General features: G+C 36.7%; 1 protein-coding gene and 1 pseudogene across 2 annotated transcripts in view; both read left to right on the top strand.

Moving 5' to 3' along the window:
- The window catches only part of PRKG1 (protein kinase cGMP-dependent 1), a 1,184,353-nt gene that overhangs the window by 211,001 nt on the left and 948,126 nt on the right, over positions 1-25,226 (top strand). The gene's annotated exons all lie outside the window — the stretch shown is intronic.
- LOC143653914 (L-lactate dehydrogenase B chain-like) lies at positions 1,463-14,674 on the top strand (annotated as a pseudogene).

Below are 25,226 nucleotides of genomic sequence, written 5' to 3'. Positions count from 1 at the left end.
TTCTGTGAACTCCGTTTGTGCATTGTAATTATTTGTTTTAAATTTTTCCCTATTTGCTTATTTTTCTATTGTGTTGTTGGTCTTTTTGTATGCCTTTAGAGAAGCCCTTAATGTATTAGAAGATTAGTAATTTATGATATGAATTGTGTTTTTAATTTTGCATTTGCTTTTTATTTTATGGCTCTCTTTTCTGTGAACTCCATTTGCTTATTATAATTATTTCTTTTAAGTTTTTCCCTATTTGCTTAATTTTCTATTGTGCTGTTAGCCTTTTTGTATGCCTTTAAAGCAGTTCTTTATACATTAGAAGATTAATCATTTATGATATGAATTGTGTAATTAATTTTGCATTTGCTTTTCACTTTATGGTATTGGTTTTGTTGTTGCCTCAAGTCTATGGAAACACTTTAGCTTTGGTGTAATTGAATATATCAATCTTTCATTTATTTGTCCAACCACATGGCATGTCTTTCCATTAGGTCAAGTCTTGTTTGGCACCACCATATTGGCTTAAATAATGGGAACTTAGTATTGCAGAATTTTCTTTTGTAAGTCTTGGACATTATTTGTTAAGTTTATTGCCATTTTTACATCTCTTCTAATGTTTCTTATATTTTTTCTCTTCTTATATATTCTAGCTGTGGGGGATTGAATTGTGTAACCCAGTTTAGACATGTTCTTAGTCTTAATCCTAATTGAACCCATTATAAATAGGGTCTCTTGAAGATGTTATTTTAGTGAAGACGTGACTCAGTAGAATGAGGGTGGGTCTTAATCTGGATTGTTGGAGTCCTTCTTAAGCAGAGGAAAATCAGACATAGTTGAGAAAGTCACAGGGAGGAGCCTGAAGTTGAAAGTTAGTGGCGACCAAGAAGAGAAAGGGGAGGACGTGGCCACGTTTGGTGACGCCAAAGAAGGCCAGCGAGAATACTGCTGAGCCCGGGAGGAAGCAAACCTTCTAGCCAAAGCCTTGATTTGGACTTCTGGCCTCTGAAACCAGGAGCCAAGTAATTCCCATTGTTTAAGACAACCTTCTATGGTATTTGTCTTAGAAAACCGGCAAACTAAGACACTAGTATTCCTGCCTGTTAGTGAATTCTGTCTTTATTTACAGTAATTTTTCAGTCGAGTCACTTTTTTTTCCCACAGTGACAATCATATCACTTACAAATATGAACAGTTTATTGCTATCCAATCTTTATGACTTCAGTTTTTTCTTTTATATAAATTTTTTTCTTTTAATTTTTTTCTTTTATATATGTTCCCTAGGCTTTGTGCTTGTACTTCCTCATTAAGTCTAAGAAACAAAATCATATTAGGAAAATATCCATCTATTTTATTTTATTGGGTGTTTTTTCCTTTAATTTCCTAATACTTCCTAATATTGAATAATTCTTGATTTTATATTTTAATGTTGCAGAATTGTGTTTCCTAATATTTTATTTAGGATTTTTGTAAATATTGTCTTAAGTGAGATTGATTTCTAGTTCTATATGTGCATGCATGCACATCTGTGTGTACATATGTGCAGTAAACATTTATCCAGTTTTGGAGGCAATGTTATGCTAACTTCACAAAAATAATTAGGAAGACTTCCTTCTTTCTCTACACTATGAAACACTGCATAGCTTTCAAATTGATTGTTCTTTAAAGATTACTTATAAACCTGTGAAACATTTTACCTTAGTTCTTTGCTCTTTTGGTAGCTCTCACATAACTTCCCCAATTTTCTAATGGAACATGATGCTTTCATTTTCTATTTCTTCGAAGTCATTTTTGTTAACTTATTTATGTATATTGCATATTTTATATGGTTGCCCCCCAAATCATTTCTGTATCTTTAAATGGGGATAATATTACAATGATTTTTTTCAGCAGCCAATTTTTATATTTAAGACTTTTTATTTCCATGTTTTTTTCCTTGAATTATTATATCCTTATGTACTTGGTTTTGTTGTGGTCCCCCCTACCCCATTTTTCTGTTTTTCTTCCAGGAAGAAAGAAATTATACACAAGTAAGATCCTCTTTACCTGTCTTTTATAGCTATCATTTTCTTTCTTTTCCTTCCCAACTCTTTATTTCTGTCTCATTTTCCCACCTCATTTCTGCTCTCTATTTCCTTTAGTGTTTTCTGCAATTTTTATTTTTTCTTTATCAGTCTTCAATTTATTTCTTCATTTCTTCATGATAGTATTTTAGTTTTAAAATCCTTTTCTGAATTCTACCATATCAAATTTTATCTTCGTTTATTTTATCACCTCTTTTTGGGTTCTTGCATTTCTGCTTTCATTAAGCAGAGTTGAAAAAGCGTATGGGTGGGACTCTGTCTTCGCCACCCGGCTTGTGTAGCTGTCCTGAGAGCCCTCTCCACCTCCCATGCACAATGGCCACTCTTAAGGAAAAACTGATTGCACCAGTTGCAGAAGAAGAGGGAACAGTCCCAAACAATAAGATCACTGTAGTGGGTGTTGGACAAGTTGGAATGGCAGGTGCCATCAGCATTCTTGGAAAGTCTCTAGCTGATGAACTTGCCCTTGTGGATGTTTTGGAAGATAAACTCAAAGAAGAAATGATGGATCTGCAGCATGGAAGCTTGTTTCTTCAGACACCTAAAATTGTGGCAGATAAAGATTACTCTGTGACAGTAATTCAAAGATTGTGGTGGTAACTGCAGGAGTCCGTCAGCAGGAGGGGGAGAGTCGCCTCAACTTGGTTCAGAGAAATGTAAATGTCTTCAAATTCATTATTCCTCAGATCATCAAGTACAGTCCCAATTGCGTTATAATTGTGGTTTCCAACCCAGTGGATATTCTAACATATGTTACCTGGAAACTAAGTGGATTACCCAAGCACCGTGTGATTGGAAGTGGGTGCAATCTGGATTCTGCTAGATTTCGTTATCTTATGGCTGAAAAACTTGGCATTCATCCCAGCAGTTGCCATGGATGGATTTTGGGAGAACATGGAGACTCAAGCATGGCTGTATGGAGTGGAGTGAATGTGGCAGGAGTTTCTCTCCAGGAGCTGAACCCAGAAATGGGAACAGACAATGACAGTGAAAATTGGAAGGAAGTGCATAAGATGGTTGTTGAAAGTGCCTATGAAGTCATCAAGCTAAAAGGATATACCAACTAGGCTATTGGATTAAGTGTGGCTGATCTGATTGAATCCATGTTCAAAAATCTATCCAGGATTCATCCAGTGTCAACAATGGTGAAGGGGATGTATGGCATTGAGAACGAAGTCTTCTTAAGCCTTCCCTGAATCATGAATGCTCGGGGATTAACCAGTGTTATCAACCAGAAGCTGAAGGATGATGAAGTTGCTCAACTCAAGAAGAATGCAGATACACTCTGGGACATCCAGAAGGACCTGAAGGATCTGTGACGTTTGAGTTCTATGCTGTAGAAATTTAAAAACTGCAATGTGATTAACCTTGAGCCATTAGTTATCATTCATGTACATGAATCACAGTTTGCTTTTATCTTCCTAAATATGTGAATCTGGGCCCCTGGAATCAAAGCAAATGCTTGGTATAATGTTTGCTATAGGAGCCCTTGAACAAATAAAATTAACTATCATAGTGTGAAAAAAAAAAAAAAAGCGAATGGGTAGGTGCAGCAGAGACCATGATACTTTTCCAGGTTTCTTAATTTTATAGCAAAAAGTCCTTTTTATACTCTATTACTATGCTGTGTGTGTGTGTGTGTGTGTGTGTGTGTGTGTGTGTGTGTATCCTTGCCACTTTTGCTTCTATGTGTAGTTCTTTTCTGTTCCATTAACCAGATATATTTGTAGGTCTCAGGGTGAGCTTTTCACCTTCAGAAAATACTATCATTTTCTGAGATCTGTTGTACTAGACCAGCTGGTCATTTTGATCCTTCTCTCTTTTGCTCTCTGTACTTTTCCGTTCTTCCCATATTTCCCTTTCCTGACCTTGTTTTTTATACTGATTTTAAAGTCTGCAGATAATACCTGTTTTGTCTTTTTGCTAAAACTGAACAATTATTTTTATTGCTTTTCCATGCTTCCTAAGAGGAGAAAGGAGGAATTTTGATTTACACAGCCATGTGCACACTAGAAGTCTAAGTAGACATTTTCATAATTATTTAACTACCATTGCCTTGAAAAATATTGTATATCTTGGTGCTATGGGCTTAGTGTGAAATATAAGTTATATGAAAAATAGATATATTTGAAGGCTAACCATAAAAGTTCTAGCAAAGAAGCCTCCCCTGTAACCCACCTGCACTGTAAATGTGTAAAAAAATATTTAAAATAGGATCCACATCCAAATAAGGACATTAAAGCAAGTTCCATTTAATTTAAAAATCTTGAGAACAAGAGTGACTGAAAGAAAATGTAATCTTAGTACAATATGATAATGCTAAAATTTTAAGAATTTATAAAAATGGACTATAGTTATTTAAAGATTGATCTTTTCTCCTTGCGTTGATTTCACTCAGACATTCAAATTTTATCATGCATTTGTTCAGGAATTTTAGTACAGACTAAGGTTTGTGATATACCCCCAAACATACAATCGTACAAAAACCTAAGTTTTTTTCAATGTATCGGACTGCCAAATGAGTCGCTTGGGCAAACCAAATTTAAATTATTTAGATAAAAATTAGAATAATTTACTTTCATACCTCAAAGTAGAAACTAGAATTTGGCTCAATTTTCTCCATATAAATTATGCATCTTATGTAAAAGAATTTATAACAATTATTGTAGATTTTCACTGCTTCTCAGGTCATAAACCTAAATGTCATAGTTTTATATGACATTTAAAATAAGTATGGGAATTTTCTCCCTTCCTTTGAAAATATTTTTCTTCTTAAGCATTTGAGAATTAATAGGATGGTTAAAAACTATGCAAAGTTTGTTAGAACTTGCTTTGGCTTCTTGAATAAATCTGACTTATGAAACAAAAGTTATTCTGCTGATAGAAAAGCAAAGAATGTAATTAAGCTTTCATTTGTTTCAGCACCCTTATTGATGCAGTGTTATTCATGTTTCTGTCTTTTCTTTCTCCCGAGTTTAGTACAATATGAATGGAAAATTAGGAGTATAGAATTTTCCTAGTTGATTTAGTCTGAGGCTTTAAACTCTTAATGACATTTTCTTGCACTATATTATAAACACTGAAAGGAAATGAAGGGCTAACTGAGCCAGCTGTGTTTATTCACTATTGGCTGCCCTCAGACTCATCTTTATGAAGGGTCTTTTAATTATAACTGACCTCATCTAGCCATGGGCTATTTTTTGATGACACAGATTCTCAGAAGAATAGCACATATTAGTAACTTTGGAAGATCATAAGGTTTTCCATGTACTTTTTCATCTTGATAAATAACTCTGCACACCAATTATGGAATGTTTCCTTTCATTTCATTTTCATTATAAAAGCAGTCAAAAATATTCTTTCAAGTATCTATCTTACATGCCTATTTTGATCAAATGTGGTATATGGTCAAATATATTTCCTCCCATATCTAGTCCTTATTCTTTCAAGACAGAATTGGAAAAATTTAATGAATAAAATAATGACAGAATGATCCTTTAGAAAGAAACTTGAAACACAGTTTTTAAAAAAATGTTAAAATGAGAAGTAATTTAATACCTTGGATTTGTGTGAGACTGGGAGTTGCTTTTCAGATCAGGGTTGGCGACTTAGGGGGTGCGCTGTGGTGGAGTATCCCAAATATATAAGAATGAAAAGACCTCATAGGGTGAGTCTGAGTCAAAATCCATAGATAACCAAGGGCAATGAAATTTAGTAACCAAATTCCAAGGGCAATATCAGGCAAGAATCAGTTAGAAAGATTCAAGGCTCAGAATCCCCAACAGAGCTAGGATAAAAAAGAGTTAGGTCAAGAGAAAATTGAAAAGGATTCTGAGTCATTGATGAATGGGCAAAAGTTCTACAGTTTAGCTAATATAGCCCTTAGACACCTTTATGTAACAGGGTAGGGCTAACTTAAGATATCACTGGAAAATGTTATTCTCTGGGCTCTTCCTTTAAATAGTCCCACCTCCTGAGAGTCTCAGCTAACCTAGAAAACAAAGGTGGGTTTGGTCCTCAATGACCTGGGAAAGGATATCATGAAGTGAAGAGGTCCTGTAGGACAGTGGTATCTGATGTCTCAATCTTCTCTGAGGAGTTCACTGTAACCCTGGTTTGCAAATATCCTGGGAACTTCCTCTCCTTAGGAGAGGAAGGCTTAAAAGTCCATCTTTTGCAAATTAATTCATTCTTTCTAACTCTCAGAACAAACTAAATTTCCAGTCCGCTTTATATATATATTTCAATCTTTCTGCAGTCAAAATAGCATCTTGCTTCTTTGAAGATTCCAAGTTTCTGACTTCTTTATAGCAAAGAAAAGTCTATTTCCTTATTAGAGACCAAAAGGGTCTGTAGGAAGGAAAAGTATAGGTAACTGAACTAAAGAAGATTTATATGCAGACATGGATATCTTAGCCAATTTATCTTAAGGGACTAGCAAATCCCTACAGTGCATAGGGGTGGAGGAGAACGTAGTATGTTTAATGTTACCCATGGATATCATCCCCATTTCTTTAACTATTGAGGTTATATATGTATAGAAAGTAGATACAGATGTTGCATAATAATCTCCTGGGTCTGAGTTGTTTATTCATTCAACATACATTTATTGAGCAGCTATTATATGCAACCCCCCATTTGTGGATATAAGATAGCTTTTCCGACTAGTCACCAGTACATCTGGAATTGAATTAAAATATAAATATAGATTTGGAATTTAAATGAGGATGAGACATATTGCTAATAATGAGATATCTGTTAAAAGTTTATTTGGTAGGAATATGAGGTAATTCAGTGATAGAACTCTTGCCTGCCATGCTGGAGACCCAGGTTCGATTCCTGGCCCATGCACTTCCCAAAAACAAAACAAGCAAACAAACAAGAATTCAACAAATGGTGCTGCAATAAGGGGATACTCACAAGGAGAAAGAATGAAATGTGACCCCAACTATACAAATAAAAAGCATACAAAAAAAAAGTCAAAAGTCTATTTGGTGGGCATTATGCTGTGTAGTTTTTATTTATTTATTCACTCACTTATCTACCCAACTCTGTAAGAGTAGTTGTCCTTCCCCTTATACATATGAAGAAACTGAAGATCAGAGCTGTAGAATGACTTACCTCAGGTTATACAAATAATAAAGACAGAGTTAGAATTTTAACACAGGTATTCTGACTCTTAAGTCCACTGACCTACCTACATAGATCTTAAAATGCCAAGTCAGAGTAGTCTCATAAGTGTATGTGTGTGTGTGTGTGCATGTGGCTAAGTAATCATATATACAATCTAAACACAGTTCTTTTGTGTTTTATATTTAAATTTTCTTTTATTAATAACAGTACAACTAATTACATGATTACTTGTCAACCATATTAAGTAGTAACTGGAGTATTGAATAAAGAAATAAGTAAGCTTAAAACAAAATACGAAAATACCTGCAGTTAATCTGCAGAATGAAAATTATTGCACTGTGTTCCTTAATTAAGTAATTTTAGCAAATGTATGAAGCAACATTAGGAGAAAAGCCTAGCCAGTAATAAATGGCTGGTCAGTAAGTGGCACAACAGAAAGAGATTGGAGAAGTAGAGGGGTGCTAATGAGAGTGAGAATGCTAATTAAGTGCAGAATAAATGTGAATAGCCAGCTCATGGAGCCAGTGACAAGCGTGGTGATGGGGAATATATTCTAAAACATCAAAACTAAAGGACTGGAAGAGCCTAGGTTATTCCATTGCCTGAAGAGCTGGACAAATCTGGGAACAGTCAGGCTTCTTCTCCGTCCTTTCCTTTATTCTGCTCTTTTGATATTAATACTTCAATTTAATACAGTGGTTGATCTTTATATTATATGGCTCTGTGTACTAATAGGAGCTTGGTTTGAATCCAAGCTTTACCACCGATGGAGCAGTGGAATCTTGAACGCAGTATTTAAATATTTTGAACCCCTATCCCTTGTATGTGAAATTGGGGTGTACAGCCTTCCCATGTTATTGTTATGTGAACGTGAGAGAAAGAAATGAAACAAAGGATGCAGTGTGTGCCCTTGGATGCCAGGCACGTGATAGCTTCAGAGTAATGAGTGGTTGTTATAACTGTGCTCAGGTTATTAAGTTAGGTTCCTACCCTTTCAGCCTTCACCCTATCTGCTTACTGAAATGTTTAGGCTAATACCAGGGGAGCAGGGGCTGGGCACACTGTACATTGATATGATTCTCTTTAGGTTTATCAGTATTGGTTCATTGATTCTTTGACCACCCAAGTTATTAAAATAAAAGTTACTCTTAAAACTAAATGTAATTCTGAGAAGTTGGGAAATAGGGAGAATTATGTTGAGTCCTTGCTACTCTGAGAAAGAGTGGAGTGGAGTTATGATTGCTCTTGTTTGAATCCCCTTTTTGCTATCCACTCTCTGCATGTTGTTCAGTAAGTTAATAATTTCTCTCAGCCTCAATTCCCTCATTCATAAAATGAAAGGAATAGTACCCAACTCATAGTTTGTTATGAAGGATGAATGGCTCATAACGAGCATTTGTGGTGGATTTAATTACGCACCTCAATTGCCCTGGGTCTCACTCTGCTTTCTTCTGGGTGACAAACCCACTGCAAATAGAAGATGTTATTTTAGGGAAGATGTGGCTCAACTGAATGAGGCTGGGCCTTTATCCAGATTACTGGAGTCCTTCATAAGTAGAAGAAATTCAGACATAGTCAGAGAAAGCCTGGAGCAGGAAGTCAACAGAACGTGGAAGAGAAAGAAGACTTGGCATTCTTCTAAGGAACCCAAGGAAAAACCAAGCAACCCAAGGACTGCTGGCCAGACAGAACACTTGTGATTCCTGAAGACCAGCACTTCTAGCCTCTGAAACCCAGAGCCGACAAATTCCTGCTGTTAAGCCAACCCATTGTATTTTATTTGCGATAGCAGCTTGGAAAAGCTGAGCATTCAAAACATATTTAGGCAAAGTTAGAGTTAATCTTATTCCTTATTTGTTCCTATCTTTTTTCTAAACTGTGAGATGAAGAATAATAATGATAGCGATGGTAATAATGGCATTAATGATAGCAATAATAATTTATTGAGGATTTTTAGTGGATCAAAACGACACCAACAGCATTTGAATTCTTTATCTCATTCAAGCCTCATCGCAACCCCACAAAATGGGTGCTATTATTATTCTCATTTTACAGACAAACTGAGGTGGAGGAGGATTAAGTAACTTGACCAAATTGCACAAATGTTAGGTGTCAGAATTAGGACTAGAGTACAAGGAGCAGATGTACAGCACCTTGTCTGAGTCTTAGATAGGACTGACTGACTTAGTGAGCCAGGGGAGGTCCATTAATTGCACAGGCTCAGTGAGTTACTCTAGCCTTCTCATTGAAATCTCAGTTCCGCTTTAGTGCCATAGAGTGAATGATAAGTAGAATATTAATCTGTGCCTTAAATTAAATAAGATCTTCTGAAGGTCAATAGCTTTTAATGTTATTAAAATTCTCCTGAATCTATAGTGGCAGATGTTAATTTTCAGAATTTCTTCATCTGTGAACTAGAGCCGTGCACATGTCCTGAAAGACTCTCCATTTTCTCTTAATTCTAGATTTAAATAACGCCAAACCATTGCCTCTCACTTTCAAAACCACCCACTATATAGAGTTCTAAAACTTCCATATGAATAATATAGGGTAGAATTATTTCCTTCCCTAAATAAAGCGTGCATTTCCACTTATCAGTTTTATTTTCCATTTTGAAATAGGATTCATGATAGTTAATGAAGGAACAAGGACTACTGACCTTGAGAAATTTCCTTAATCTCTCTATACTTCAGTTTTCTTATCTGTAAAACAGAATGGGGTAAGAAAGTTCTCTATGCAACTTTGAAATTCTAGGACTCTTGAGGTAAAACGCTATGATTCATGCATGTGACTCTTTGGAAATGAGCAATCTCAATGGAAAAAAAATGTAATCTAGACTTTTATTTAGAAATCCATTTAAAAATATTCTCAAGACTTACTTAGTAAACTACAAAAAAGATTAGAAATGTTGCAGGGGAGTTAGAAAAGTGAGTTGAGGAGGAAAGTGATTAAAGATTCTGTATCATAGTAAAAAAAAAAAAGAAAGAAAGAAAAACCTGATTACCATTTTGCTTTGTAGAGAAATTTTCATTTTGAACAGAAAATATTAGCCTAAATAGCTTTAAGTTAATGGTTTATCAGTCAATATGATACAAGAAGTAAAAAAATTCCAGTCTCTTGTGAAAAGAGGATGTTTAATGGAGTGATTTAAACAAGCCATTCATGTCTGAGAGTTCATTTGTTCATTCATTTATTCACTTGGTATCATTCCTTTATCAAGCATTTGTTGGAATCATCTGCTCTGTCCAGGTCCACAGGGAGCTCATGGTTTAATGGAGGAAGCAGACAAGTATAGGAATCATTGTAATATAGCAATTTTATTGCTAGAGTAAAGCTAAGCTCAGGGTTCTTGGTGAGCAAACGAATGACCCCTAATTTCACTGTCTGAGATTATAGAATCCTTCCCAGAGAACTTCATGCTTGAATTAGGTTTGAAAGATGAGTAGGAATTAGCAGAGAGAGGGTTCAGTCATTCTGAGTGGAATGATACAAATGAAGAAGGACATTTTAAATAAAGGAATCTCACTTTTGAAGTCATGGAGACAGGAGAGAGCAAGACAACTCTGGGGAATACTGGTAATCGAATATGGCTTGAGCATGGGGTAGTTTATCAGCATGGCTCATGAATCACCTGCAGCCGAATCACCCCGTGGGCACTCCTTAAATATGTAAATATTTGGGTTTCAGTGAATCAGAATCCAAGGGATCTTTGCCTTTTTAATAAGCATGGCACCCTAGGTGATTGTTTTGTATGATAAAGTTTAAGAGCCGCGGACACAAATTTTATATTAGAAAGTGATTGCAGATGAAGGAGAGATAGAAAAGGGCCAGATCAGGATGAGATTGAATGACATGGTACAGATTTTGCCTCAATTTTAAATGAAGTGCCATTTTATTTAAATTGTATCATACCATTCTTTCAACCCATAAATTACCCACACTGTCAGCCTTAACATTGTTTAAGTGTAGCAGCGGCAGGATCTATGGGGGTAAGACTTTTGTATAAAATGATGGTTTGTAAATTAGATATTTATAAATTAGGGGAATCTACCACTGGGTAAAAGACCATCTTCCAAAATCAAACCTCACACTATATGATTCTTATCTGAAAGCACAGCTTCAGCTCATATGCCAAGGAGAAAGAGGTTACTATTCTCAGAATGTGCATTAGTCCTATTTGACCCATCCACCCCACATTCCCTACTAACCCCCGAATTCTAATCAGTCATTCTGTGTATCCATCTTTCTAGGCACAGGACAGCCCAGGTGTGAGGAAGGATGTGAACTGACAAACATTTCAAAGGAAAGCAAATAACTTAAAGCTTCACTCAAAGGCTATTGCTAGAGGGGTTAGTAGCACTGTCTTTTTTGAATTGCTCAGAATGAAAGATGAATGCTCTCTATGCATACTTATTTGTTTTAAATTTGATCTTTACCTTCACTTCAAGATCATTACTTTCAAATTAGTTTTCCATATCTCTTCAGTATATTTTAGGACTTTCTCCCATTACAAAAGCAGTACATTTTCTGTTTAATAATCTGAGAGACAATGTTTAAGAAATCATATCTAATACTCTACACACATGTGTTTTAGGATTTGAGTAACCTGTTGAATATCATCAGAGTTCCAATCTTTCACTTTATCTGTGACTTTTTTTAGGTAGAAATGAATCCCAATGTCTGGAATTGTCTGCCTCTTTTCTAGATTACACTGAATGGAAATGTAATGTCGGTTTCAAAACCAGCTTCTTGTGTATTTGCCCATTCAGGAATCCCAATCTTCAGCCTAGTCTCTAGGAATTTATGGAAACTCATTTGAGAAGCAAGGTGGTATATTAAAAAAACAAACTCAATTCAGATGGATCCAAATTTGATTTTTGGACTCATTAGCCCCTGATGAGGACATTGTATTCATCAATTGATGCTTATTTTAGTTATCTTTGTGCTATGATTAAGTATCTTTGAATTGAACCCATTCATCCCTGAGGCAGGGTGGTGTTACTTGCATTTGAATTGCCTCCTTAATTCAGTTCAAACATCAGTTTTCAATTTTCCAATTCTTCTGCTGTTTAAATTAATCAAACGAATTAAAGATGAATAATTACTGGCTCTGTTCCTATAGTAACACGTGTCACATTCCAACAACTCCAGAAACAAGGTTGGTTATTTTGGGCTCTCTTTGTTTATAGTCTAAAACAAGGATGAGCTGTGTATTTTATTTTCTTCATATTAGTAACTCCTAAGCAAGAGGCAAAGTCAGAGTGATTTGAACAATTAGATGAGGCCTCAAATAAGGTCATTTTTAGGTTGGAATTAATGTTAATTTAAGGAAAATAGATGATATCTTAGCTTTCCATTACCTTCAAGACTATGGTAGTGTGTATGTACACTTTCTTTTGAATTTCTTAGGAAAGTATCACGGGTCTTAAGCATTTTGCTTGGAGAAGAGACATGAGCTGACAACAGAACAATCAGAAGTAGTCATTCTTCTAATCTAACTTCCACCTAACGATGATTAAGAATTTAAGGTGAGCCAGGCACTGTGTGATGGAAGCTGAAGATACCAAAATTATGGAGAAATTACCATTTCTTGGAATTACTTTAAATTTTAAGTCTGGGTTGGGCTGAAACACATTTTCTACTGTGCTGCAGCAGGATTCCGACTCAGAACATACTTTAGGCTTGTAAACTCCAGAATCTCTACCGCAGACCAGATGATTGCAGGGAGGGCCCCTAATTTAATATTTGTCAAGAAGTAGAAGGAGCAGAATTCGGAAGGAAAGGCTGTAAGTTGGCCTCTGTTGGACAAGATTAGTCTATTTTTGCTGAATAATAAACTAAGCAATTAGTTTCTTCAAAATGTGTAACTGGATAGCTTCTCAAGGAGTGATATCTGTGTCCTTGCATGTGCTGTTCTGTTAGAACTTTACCTGCTTCTGGACACTCATGTCCCTTTGTGCTGCTCTTATGAGATAACATCTATTTTAAAAATGATGAGAATCAACTGTGTTCTAGAGATTGTCTTAGGTACAGGGCTCTATGTGAATTGAGACCTAGATTCTGACATTAAAGGATTCAGCGTCTAGAAGAGGATTCAAATGTGTAAGCACATCAGTTTCTCTCTCTCTGTCCCACAGTTCAGTTATTTGCCTGTATCTACCATGTTATGTGCCCCAGCACAGTGACCTGCACAGACTACAGCAAAGGGTTCCTGACCCTCAGGCTTTTAGTGGGACTCAGCCCACTGCAGGGGAGCCTCAGCAGGGGATAGGAGGGACAAAGGAAGAGGAGTCAGGGTGTGTATTCTGTCTATGGCTTTCCTGGGGCCTGCTATGTTTCTCTACTAAAAGTCACTGCTCCTTTCAAGACAACCCTCTCCTTCCAGGTATTGGCAACTGCTCCCTCCTGCCCGCCTTGATTCTGGTGTTAGGGGTGCTAACAGCTTTTTCCTTGTTAATGGCAGGTTTCTGTGGTCAACTGGGTGGCTCCCCTACATCCTGCCTGCACCTCAGTTTGTGGTCCTGCTCTAAAGAAATGCTCCTCACATGATGGCAATGTGAGAAGCCATCTGTTTCCCCTTGAGATTCTCTTTGATACGCTAGGTATTGCTTATTCATTAAGATGCCAGTTAAAGAGAAATGCGGCAAAACGTTAGGGACATAAAAAGAAGAGAAGGACCATCTCTTCTAATTGGTGAATAATAGGAAATATGGCACAAAAGTGAGAGTGTATGGGCTAAAACTTGGAGGATTGGAAAATTTACTGGATAGAAAACATGGGAAAAAGCAAACCACATAGATAAGGTTAAATATACCTAACAAACTATATGCCAACCAAAAAAAAACAAACCAAATCACAGAGGCTGAAAACTTAATGGCAAATTCTGGGACTGGCTAGGTATATATGATTGGATTTTTGTGTGTGTAATAGGGCAGGGTGGAAGCTGTAACAACTACAAGGGCAAAGCTAGTGTCTATTTTGTCTACCAACATCTCTCTGCCTAACACTGGGCCTAGAACAAATGTGTTGAGGAAATAAGTAAATAAATACCTAGTGACGGATTTTGAATGCTGAGGATTTTATACTTCACAGTAAAGGCGACGGGAAACCAGAGAAGGGTTTTTAAAAAGGATTTGATAGATTTTAAGTAAGTTCTTCATACCCTTGTTAGTCCATTTATTATCTCCCCTACTAGGTCGCAGCCACCTTGAGACCAGAGGTTGAGTCTTACCCACCTCTGCATTCCCAGGAGCTTCTTGTACTGAGAAACTTACACATGTCTGGCATTCAAAATGTGCTTGCTGTATTATTGCAAGAAGGAATTACATGGTTAAAATTTCTGCAGCGCATATATTTTATTTTAACCATTTTTATTAGAGCTTTTAAAATTAAACCCTACTGACTTTATGAATTGATTTAAATAATGATACAATTGAAAGCAAAGATACAATGCTACTGATGAGTTCAGCATGCTTCTTTTTTTTTTTTTTTTTTTTTTAAAGGAAAGACAGAGAGAAGGAAGGAAGGATAGAAGGAAGGAAGGAAGGAAGAAAGGGAAACATTTTTAAACATTTTCTTGTTTTATTGTATTCTGTTTCTCCGTTTTTGTTACATGGGCTGGGGCCGGGAATCGAACCGAGGTCCTCCGGCATAGCAGGCAAGCACTTTGCCCGCTGAGCCACCGCGGCCCGCCTCAGCATGCTTCTTACCGAAATGTCATTTGTTCAGTTATTACTCACTGGTCCAAAGAAGACCTCAACTTGGAAGATGATTGACTGCAGCTAAGAGGTTTACTTGGGGGTTGTAGGGAAAGATTTAGTTCCATCTGAAAATACTTATTGTGATAATCACTAGCTTTATGGGGTCACTAGTGGGTATTCTGTACTTTGGGATGAAAATGATTGCTTTCATCAGAAATTGCCTTCAATGTTTTCACTAATCTTCATCTTAAATGTCAAAGAGTGAGAGAGTGTCTAATTGTCCCTGGGTATGAATTAATGCAAAGTTAAATATGTTGGGTCAAACTTACTTGTGAATACAAAATACAATTTCAAACCATGGAAATTCAATGTAACAGACCATGGATATTTCTTTCTGTCTCTTTGTCTCCCTACGTGAGTCTTTTACTTGTTTGTTTATCCATTAAGTGAACTGTTTCTATTTGTTAAACCATACTAATGCACTTCAAATAGAAGAATATAGTTATTTCTTCATGCAAGCAGCTCTTTTCAACAGATACTGAGCATCTGTTAACTGCTCTGAGCTATTAGAGGCCTTCTGCAGCAATAACAGGTACACTTGCCATGCTGTTCTGATGCGTTCTGCTGGGTGGGGACACTCTTCTTTCAGGTACTATGAGGGTTGGTTGTTAGAGATTCACACTGCAGTTTTATCCAAGGTATTGCTTATGACTGATAGAAAGTACCTAGTCCAGAGATGCCTGGAAAAATACACCCCACCTCCTTCAAGGTGGCTCATGGTCAATGACCGACTGATACAGAGGACGAAAGCCTAACTTTCCTGTCTTGTCTCTGTCTTTCTTGTCTGTACTCCTGAGTGTCCCTTGGGATCAGACTGAGGCTGTGCTTTTTTTTAATATCATATCTTTGCCTACTTCCACTATTCTATTCCGTTACTTTAATTCCTCTACAGCTTTCTCCTAAGAGCGCTGTTTTAATAAGTCACCTGCAAGAATCCCTATCTCAGGCTTGCCTCAAAGAAACCCTACCTAAGACAGATACAGAGGAAAACAAGGCCAGGAACCTATAATCTTGCATGAATAAACCAAGTTTGCAAATAATTCAAGCCAGCAAATGTGACTTGAAAGAAATAAAAGGATGGTGTTGTGGGGATTTGAAGGAGAAATACCTCACATAGATTATGGAGGGGATATAAAATCCTTGAAGCAGGGAAACGAAGTTTGTTTGAGAATTGCAAGTGTGCCGTTTTGTCTTTTGTCAGAAGTGGGAGGTTAAGATGGGGCCCTATCACCCTATGTCTTGAAAGCCAGGGAAAGGTTTTTTTTTTTTTACATGGGCAGGCACCAGGAATCAAACCCGGGTCCTCTGGCATGGCAGGCAAGCATTCTTGCCTGCTGAGCCACCATGGCCCGCCCCAGGGAAAGGTTTTTGTTCTTAATTTGAAAGACAATGGAAACCCACTGAAATGTTTTTAGCATCACAGTGATTCCCTTGGAGCTGTATACTTTTGAAGGTATAACTTGCTAACTCAGTACAGGAAAGTTAGTGACAGGAAACAGAAATTGAAGAGACCAGAAAGGAGGCTAATTGCTAGATGAGAAAAAAAATGATGTTCCACAATGACGATGGGCAAGAAATAGATGTGAAAGGGATTTTGGAAGTAAAGTTTGTAGAGCTTGGTACTTGAATGTAGAGAGCAAGATAAAGGGAAAATGGTGACTCAGTGCTTTTGAGCCTGTATGAATGGTAACCTCTTAATGCCTTCCCAGAAATGGAATTGTTGCATTGAAAGGTATGCACATTTAAAATTCTGTTATAACATGCAGACATTGATTTTATTCCTTTTTTTGAAACCTTTGCCAATTTAACGGGGGTGGGGGATAATAATTCAATGTTATTTTCATTCATTCTTAGAATTATGAATAAAGTTGAAAAGATTTAGGGTTTGTCTATTACACTGTCATGAATAAAGGATGGTGAGCAAACACTCTTTCTATTATAGAGTTTCTCTCTTGCCTTACATTTGGAGTAGCTCTTACTATTCATAGTTTGATGCTGTGTTATTTGACCATGAAGATTTATGACTGAGTCCTAGTCAGACTGTTTGGCTGCAAGCCAAAAGAGAAAGGGAGCCCAAATGGAATTTTCTGAGGATCAGAAACATGCATGGCATTGCTAGAGAAAACCTTGCAACATGTCCTCAGCCCGGTATTATGAAAAGGCTTTGGAGCCAAATGACCTGAGTTTGAGTCCTGGCTCCACCAACAGCTGGTTTTATGTATTTGGACAAATCATTGAAACTCTTTGGGCCCCAGAATTCAAATATGTATGACAGAGCTTTCTACAAAAGGTGATTCTGAGAGACAATTAAGTTAAAAGGAGTAATTTTTCCATGTACTCATGAAATGAATGTTGGTGGATTTTATTCCTGCTGGTCTTACTTCCTCAAGGACAAAAATTATTTTTTAATATTTCTTTTTCCTAGCATCTATCCTGGCACATAGTAACTTTCATGTGGATGAATGAATTAATTTTGTCTGGGGCGTATGATATATATACTTACTTCTGGTGGTAGGTAATATATAATATATATATATATATATATATATAATATATACTTATGTGTATATATATATATTTAATTCTCATTTGCTCTCTCCGAAATAAGAAGCAGTAATGGAGAGGTATATTAGGAACTTTTGATATTAAAAACTTTCTTCTTCTTTAACTGTTTTGGCTTTCTTTGGAGGCTTATGCATTTCGTTTAAGATAGATGAAATTAGTTTCCTCCTCCTCATAAAAATATTGTACTATTTTTTATGTGCCTCTGGATTCTTTTACTGTTATTTAAACAACAGTATCCTGTTGCGGTAGTAACAGCTGGTTTAGCACATGGAAAAACTGTTGTTGAATCTTTTATTTTTTTACTTTTTGGCACTTCCTGAAAATGATAGGAAGTTGAAAAGTGACCTGTTTTTTTTTGAAAAAAAGATTAGAACAGCTTGTTCAGATTATTTGAACAGTTCTGGATGTGCGTCTCTGTATGTGTGTATGTGTGTGTGTATATATTCTTGTGCTCCCAAATTTCCCTTCTCAATCTTTAGGAAAGGATTTTAATGCTTGATAACATTTTTCTGAGTTCTGTAATGTGCTTGTCTTATGATTTTAGTCAAACCATTTCAGGAGAATCATTTTGTACTTAGAGAGTCTCTCTAGCCTTATGGTAGCCTGCTACAGATAGACTAGGCAAACATAATAATTAATCCTTCTTTACAGATGATAAAACTGTGGCTCAGAGGGATTGAATGAGTTGTTAAGTGGGTCAGGACTAGAAGTCACTTTTCTAGCTTCAGCTGAGAATTTTTTACAAGACCCCACTGAACCTTCAAATATTTAGGTGCCAACAACCCTAAGACAGTGTCCATTGAGGATGTGTCCTCCTTGCCCTCAGTTTGCATACACAGACCCATTCATCATTGAGCCCATCGTCCTTGGACCTAGGAAGTGTAGAGCTGGGTTTCCATCATTCATAGCTAAGATTATTGGCAGATGCACTGCCCCACTCCAGCCTCCACTGAAAGACACTACTTGCCATTTCTGATTGTTGCCTCTACTTCCCCATCCTGTTGGATTTGCTTACATAATTGCTTTTCCTTTACTCTATATTCCTGTATCTACACTGAAATCTTCAACCAGTAGACGAGTTACCATTCTGTCTATTAAGTCATTGCCCATTCTAGCCACCAGAATTTTTTTCTCATCTATGCTTTGACAGAATCTTTTTTTTCACTCCTCTCATATGACTTTTCCAGGTGCTTATTTTTGCATATTTCCTAACCATTAGGTTGTAAGTCCAGACCGTCTCTAGTTTATCTCTGATTGTCCATAGCACTTAGTGTAGTGTAAAAATATCAAGTAGAGAACCAATAAACATTTGTTGAATTAAACAGTTATGGAAGGTTAAATTTTCTGCCTATAATGGAATTACATTGATTGTTTTCATTTAAATGTTTTAAACTTAAACAAGCAGCAGGGGTAATAGTCATACTGAACTTTTCAACATACTGTCTTCTTATTTTTCTGTATTTGTCCCAGTGTATATAGTTCATATGCACAGCATTGTAATTCTGTTTCTAAACATACCAGCATTTCTCAGGGGATACTAGCCTGTCAGTGATGTACCCACTACCAAAGATGTAACTATAAAAGTATTTTCATTTTGTTGATGTCTGGATGAGAAAAAAAGACCGTTTCTTTAAGACCCAAAACATTCTCCCCAAGGATGGCTCTTTTAGCTGCATAGAATTAATTGTCAGCCATCCTACTGTGGAAACTAGAGACAAACACAGAGCTATATTTTATATTGGTTTCTCTTGGGGAACCAAAAGATTGACTGACCTTTGACTACATTATTTCTTTGTCACTCTTTCCAACTCAAAAAACTGTTGCTGAAATTGATAGCAGCCTTTTCTGATGGTGAAGCTCAAATCCAGCATGACTTTTTGACAGGACTTTACTAAATTGGGACAGGAAAATGATTGTTTTACAAAATAAATGGAGTCATAAAATTTCTTCCAGGTATATAAAGTTGTACTTTCTCATTAAAAAAATCTTGAATCAAATTAGTTAATTTTTAAAAGCATTGTGGTTTGGATTTTTTGTATCATACTTAGTATTGATATTTCTAAGAGCAAATTTGGTAAAGACATTGCTATTGTACATTTTCTTTTGGGCAAGGTCAGCGTTTCTGATTTCTGTTGCTAGTAAGTATGAATCCAGCACATCTGGGCATGGGAATTGGCCAGAGCAATACCAGAGAGAGGAGAGCATGTTCCAGATGATTAATATCTATTTCCCACTTTTGTAATATTTTCTAGGCTGCCAGTTTTCTCAAAAGGAAAGGAGTTATCCTGATTAATTCTCTGTTATTTCCCTCCTTTCCTATGTCAGGGTTTTGTTTACTTTTTCCTTTAAAAGAAGGGCATAAAAGTGCAGGAGCAGCTCAAATCCTCAAAATCTCTTACTTACTCACCTGGATGAATGGATCGAAAAGAAGAGGAGGTCCACCTCTTTCCTCAGTTCACTTCCTGCACTGCTTCTGGGCTTAGTAAACAGATTTCCCTGAGGCCCACCTCAGCAGAAAACATTTGTGCTCACCTGGCTGTCTGCCTTTTGTGCTCTTTCAGGCTCATGGATTTGGTTTCCACATAGCTATCCCTGAGATCTTCTGGAATGTACACAAAGGTGTGCAAACTTGTATGAAACCACAAGGAAAGACGGAGGATAAAGACTGAAATGGTATAACTTAGGGAGGCTTAGAGTGGACAATGACAGTGGTTAAATGTACAAATAAAAAATCATCTTTTTGCATGAGGGAGAACAAACAAATATCGACCTTGCAAGGTGTTAAAAATGGAATGTTATACCAGAAAAGGTAAATCAATAGTAACGTTGTAATATACTTCCACTGAATGTAACTAATGCATTATGCCACATCTAATTGTCAACAAGCCAGGAATCTGAGAGAGGGGTATGGAATCTATGTGGAAGGAAAAGAAACGTCTTCATATAGATTGTAGTGGTGAAGGCTTGTCTGTTTACTTAGGTTGGATTGTATGATGTGGGAATAAAATTGCTTAAAAATGAACAGAGGAACAAGTGCTAAAGAAAATGTGGAGAAAGAGATGCACCTATTCACTGTTAGTAGGGGAGCTGAGAGGTGCAGCCCCTCCAGAGGGCAACGTGGTGTTTCCACAGGAGGCTAAGGATGGGGTTGCCATTTGATCCTGCAACCCCTTTGCTCAGTATATACCTGGAGGAACTGAGAGTGGGGACACAAATGGACATTTTCACACTGATTTTTATGGTGGCAGTATTTGTGATTCATAATGGATGGAGGTGGTCCAACGGTAGAATAATTGAGGAATTGAAGGGGGAGCTGGGTGTTTACATATGACCAACTACTGAGCAGCTGCAAGAAGAAAAGAAGTTGTGAGTCATGCAGCTAGGTGAATGAACCTTAAGGGCGGTATGTTGAATAAAATGTCAGAAACAAGAAGTATCATGCCTCACTCATATGGAGTGACAATAATACGCAAACTCAGAGTTGAAGTCAAGAGCATGGGTTACCAGGTTGGGGCCCATTGTAAATGTTCCTAGATTGCAAGCTCTTAGAGCAGTCACATATATTCAGGAGTTGTAACTGATATTCCTAAATGCTGAGATATTGAGCTATTTGTGAATAAACTGGTCATTCCCTGAAACTTTGAGTATTTATGTGAACTTGAGATTCAGAGTTAGAGCACCAAAGTTATGAAAGTCAGCATTACCCCATTCAGAAACTTAAAAAAAGCTGGGGTGACCAGACTTCGTCGAGATATGAATGAAGCTGATCTGTATAGGACTAAAGTAAATCAGAATACTGAGTAAAGGATTATATGGCCCATATTTCCAAACTTCAACCTCTGTGCAAGACCAAAGGGAGAGGTATTTTTTTGGTGCAAAATTTATATTTTGGGTAACATGTTATCTCATTTACTTTGTATGGTCAGTTTACTTGAACACCATAATTGCATGGAATATTGAATAGGGTGTGAGATCTTGTTGGTTTGTACAGGTAGTGTGATGCCCCCATATACACCAGTGTAATTTGGGTGAGAATAAAAAAGTATTTGTAAAGTCTCCTTTGGGAACTGGAGTGAACAGAGGAAATACTCAATTTCCACATCTGGGGAATTCCTGATATTCTTGCAAGCAGTGAGGACAACCAATTCAGTAGGCTGAGCCCTTGATCTTGGAAATTGCCCCTATAAAGCTTATTCCTGCAAAGAAGGTAAGCCTACTGATAATTATGCCTAAGAGTCACCCCCAGAGAACCTCTTTTGTTGTTCAGATGTGGCCTCTCTCTCTAAGCCAACTAGGCAGGTGAACTCACTGCTCTCCTCCCCTACGTGGGACATGACTCCCAGAGGTATAAATCTCCCTAGCTACATGGGACTTGACTCTTGGGGATGAGCCAGGACCCAGCATCATAGGAATGAGAAAGCCTTCTTGACCAAAAGGGGGAAGAGAGAAATAAGGCAAAATAAAGTCTCAGTGGCTGAGAGATTTCAGAATTGGGAGGGTATCCTGGAGGTTATTCTTATGCATTGTGTAGATATCTCTTTTTATTTTATGGTGTCTTGGAGTAGGTAGAGGGAAGTACCTGAAACTGTTGAGCTTGATTCTTCAAGACTGTATAACTATGTAGCTTTTACAATATGACTGTGTGATTGTGCAAACCTCATGTCTGATGCTCATTTTATTTTATCCAGAGTGTGGATGGATGAGTAAAAAAGAAAAAAAAAGGATAATAAATCAATAAATAATAGGGAAAGATGAAGCGTAAAAAATGGGTAGATTGAAATACTATCAGTCCATGAGACGGAGGGGTAAGGGGTATGGGATGTATGAGTTATTTTTATTTCTTTTTCTGGAGTGATGCAAATGTTCTAAAAATGATCAGGGTGAAGAATACATAACTATTTGATGGCATTATGAGCCATTAATTGTATAATATTGTTGGACTGTACTGTGTGGATGTCTCTCAATAAAAATATTTTTAAAAACTCAATGGGGGTGCATGGGTTGTTCAGTGGTAGAATGCTCAACTTCCATAAGGGAGACCTGAGTTTGATTCCTGGACCATATACCAAAAAAAAAAAAAAAAAAAACCTGAATGGTATAGATACTTGAAGTCAGAAGTAACTTTCAGAGGCATTGGATTTCCCTTTTAATATTAGATGGGACTCAAACCGATTTTTATTTAACCCCCAAAGGACAGGTTGACCTTTTCTAATATTAATTTTTTATTGACTTATCAGCAGACTCATTCATTAAAATGTAATTCCCAAATGAAACTCATGAATGGAGCATGAAACTGTATACTTGTCATATACTTAATGAGACTCAGAAACATCAACTAGTTATAGAGCATAACAAGATTTCAAGGTATCTGGAGTCCCAATTGGAAAATAATGCCTTAGTACATAAGTTCCACTTAGCAATCAGTATTATCAATACAGTACATTATGTGTGTGTGTATTTCAACTGGATACAAATGGGTAAATAAATGGAAAATATTACTTTCGTGTAAAACAAAAACTTCTCTTATTCCCACTTATTTAAAAATAAAAGCACAAACAAAGAAACGAACAAAAGTTGTGCAAACTCCATTTCCCTCAATATTCTCCTCCACCCCCACCTGTGATTGTCCATCTCTTCCATCAGACTCATCTACAAATAGATTACAGATGAGAGGAAGCTTCACAACATTTTCCTCCTTTCTGGACTCTTACAAAACTTTTCGGCTCCTCCATAATTCTACCACTTGTTATTTTTAATATTTATATCCTTTCCTCTACCAATCCCTGTCAGAAGTAATCCCTCTGTTCTGATAAATTTACCAGTCCTGCCTTTCATGAAAGTTCTAATGTAGCATCTTAGCTGTCTGTCCCCTTACTCCCAATGCGAGCTTTTATGGTTTATTTCTTATTCATGGTGGTATCATTAACTCAGTGCCTTTCATACAGCAGGAACTCAGGGCCAATTGAGAAACTTTTATTTTACATTCTATCAGAACAAAAGTCTGTCTTCTTTTTCTTGCCCCCTCCCCAAAGTTTAAATTATCCAGGTAAGTAATGATTTAAATGCGTGTTATTGGCTTCTCTACTAAAGTAGAAAATTTAATTTTTAATTCTTTTTTTTTTCACATGGGCAAGCACCAGGAATTGAACCCTGGTCTCAAGCAGGCAAGAATAGAAGATTTAATTTTTGACTTTCAAGATTTCACTGGTAGAAAATTAAGCCAACTGTGGAGTATAATTATGTGGAATTTGTCTGTATGTAGATGATGAAAGAGTGATATGAAGCATTGTTTCATTGGTACAAAAAAAATGGTATTGATTTCAGTATATACAGTAATTCAGAGATGATAAAATTGGTATGATGTAGGGAAATTGAGAAAGACCTGGGTGGTTACTACTGAAAGAAAGACAGGTTCAGGACCCATTTGTGAGCTATTGGCTTGTAGAGCCTTCCTGGCATATTGAAGATGAGGAAGAGAATTTGGTGATTCAGAAACAAGAGAGGAGCCCCTCCTTTCCTTGAAAAATTAAAAGGGCTCTTCAGAAAGCCAAGGGCTTGGTGGAGTTTTGGTTTGGGAAGACATGGAAGGCAATGAGTACTCAAGACCAGATTCAAGGTATGCAGGAGAGGAGACAGGAGACTCAGGACATGGCCTGGTTCTGGGGCAATGGGACTTTTGTCACTACAACTTCTGAAAAGCTCCTCCAGGAATGCTTTGGAATGTGTTTGTATTTTGACATACTAGTTGGGAAATACTTCTAGGATGGTTCCACCTTCTCTGTACTTGCCTCAAAAAGAATAGAACTATTATGTTGAAAATCAGGAAGGGATTGTGTGTTAATATTTGACATTAAATTAGATATGTTACCTTTTATGCTTTTATCAATTTTTTCCTCCTGAAAGCATTTTGTGATTTACAGTTAACTGCTGAGTTCACACAGTATGGATGCACTGAGGTGGGCAAATTCATAAGTTAGGTTTGGAAAATGAAAATGAAAAGAAACCCTTCCAGCAATGAAATAATTTGGTTTTCTTAAGCCAACCATGATATATTCACTTTCAGGGTTCTATGTTTATGTGGAAGGGAGAAACAGAAAGGTACTGTTTTGACTACTGTTGGCAAATGGAAGAAAGCTGTTTCCTGTCTGAAATGTTTTTCTTTTCTCCTGTAAAGTGTGCAGAAATATAGTCCTTTACTAGTTTAAGCATATACAGATATACACTAAGCTTGTCCTGATAGCTGAACTGCTCAACCCCAGCTAGCCTACACTGTGTCCCAGGCATCGATAGGACTGCTTTCCCAGCCTCAAAACCAGTGAACAGATAAGGGTCTGAAATAAAATATCATTACTTTAGCTGAAGTATTGTAATTTTCGTCTTGTAAAGTGAAGGACTATACATGTGCATGAACTTTTTGCCTATGAAGGTAATTTCACGTTCTGTCTTCAAAGAAGTTTATTGCCAAATTTAGTTTATTGTTGTAACAATTATTAGCATAAATGATAACTAATTAGAACTATTCCATATATAGCTGAAAAATTAGCATGGGTTTAACTTTCTGATTTTATGACTTCTTTTCTTGGAATATCATTCTTGCTTCATTTTGCCATTTTCCTAGAAAATCATTAATTATCACAAGGAACAGATTCACATTAATGAAGCATAAAAGAGAAAACAATTAGCATATAAAAATTTGAAT

This window comes from Tamandua tetradactyla, chromosome 13 (assembly GCF_023851605.1).
Source record: "Tamandua tetradactyla isolate mTamTet1 chromosome 13, mTamTet1.pri, whole genome shotgun sequence".
NCBI classification, from domain to species: domain Eukaryota; kingdom Metazoa; phylum Chordata; class Mammalia; order Pilosa; family Myrmecophagidae; genus Tamandua; species Tamandua tetradactyla.
The sequence above is the reverse complement of the archived record's forward strand: the minus strand, read 5'-3'. Positions and strand labels throughout refer to the sequence as shown.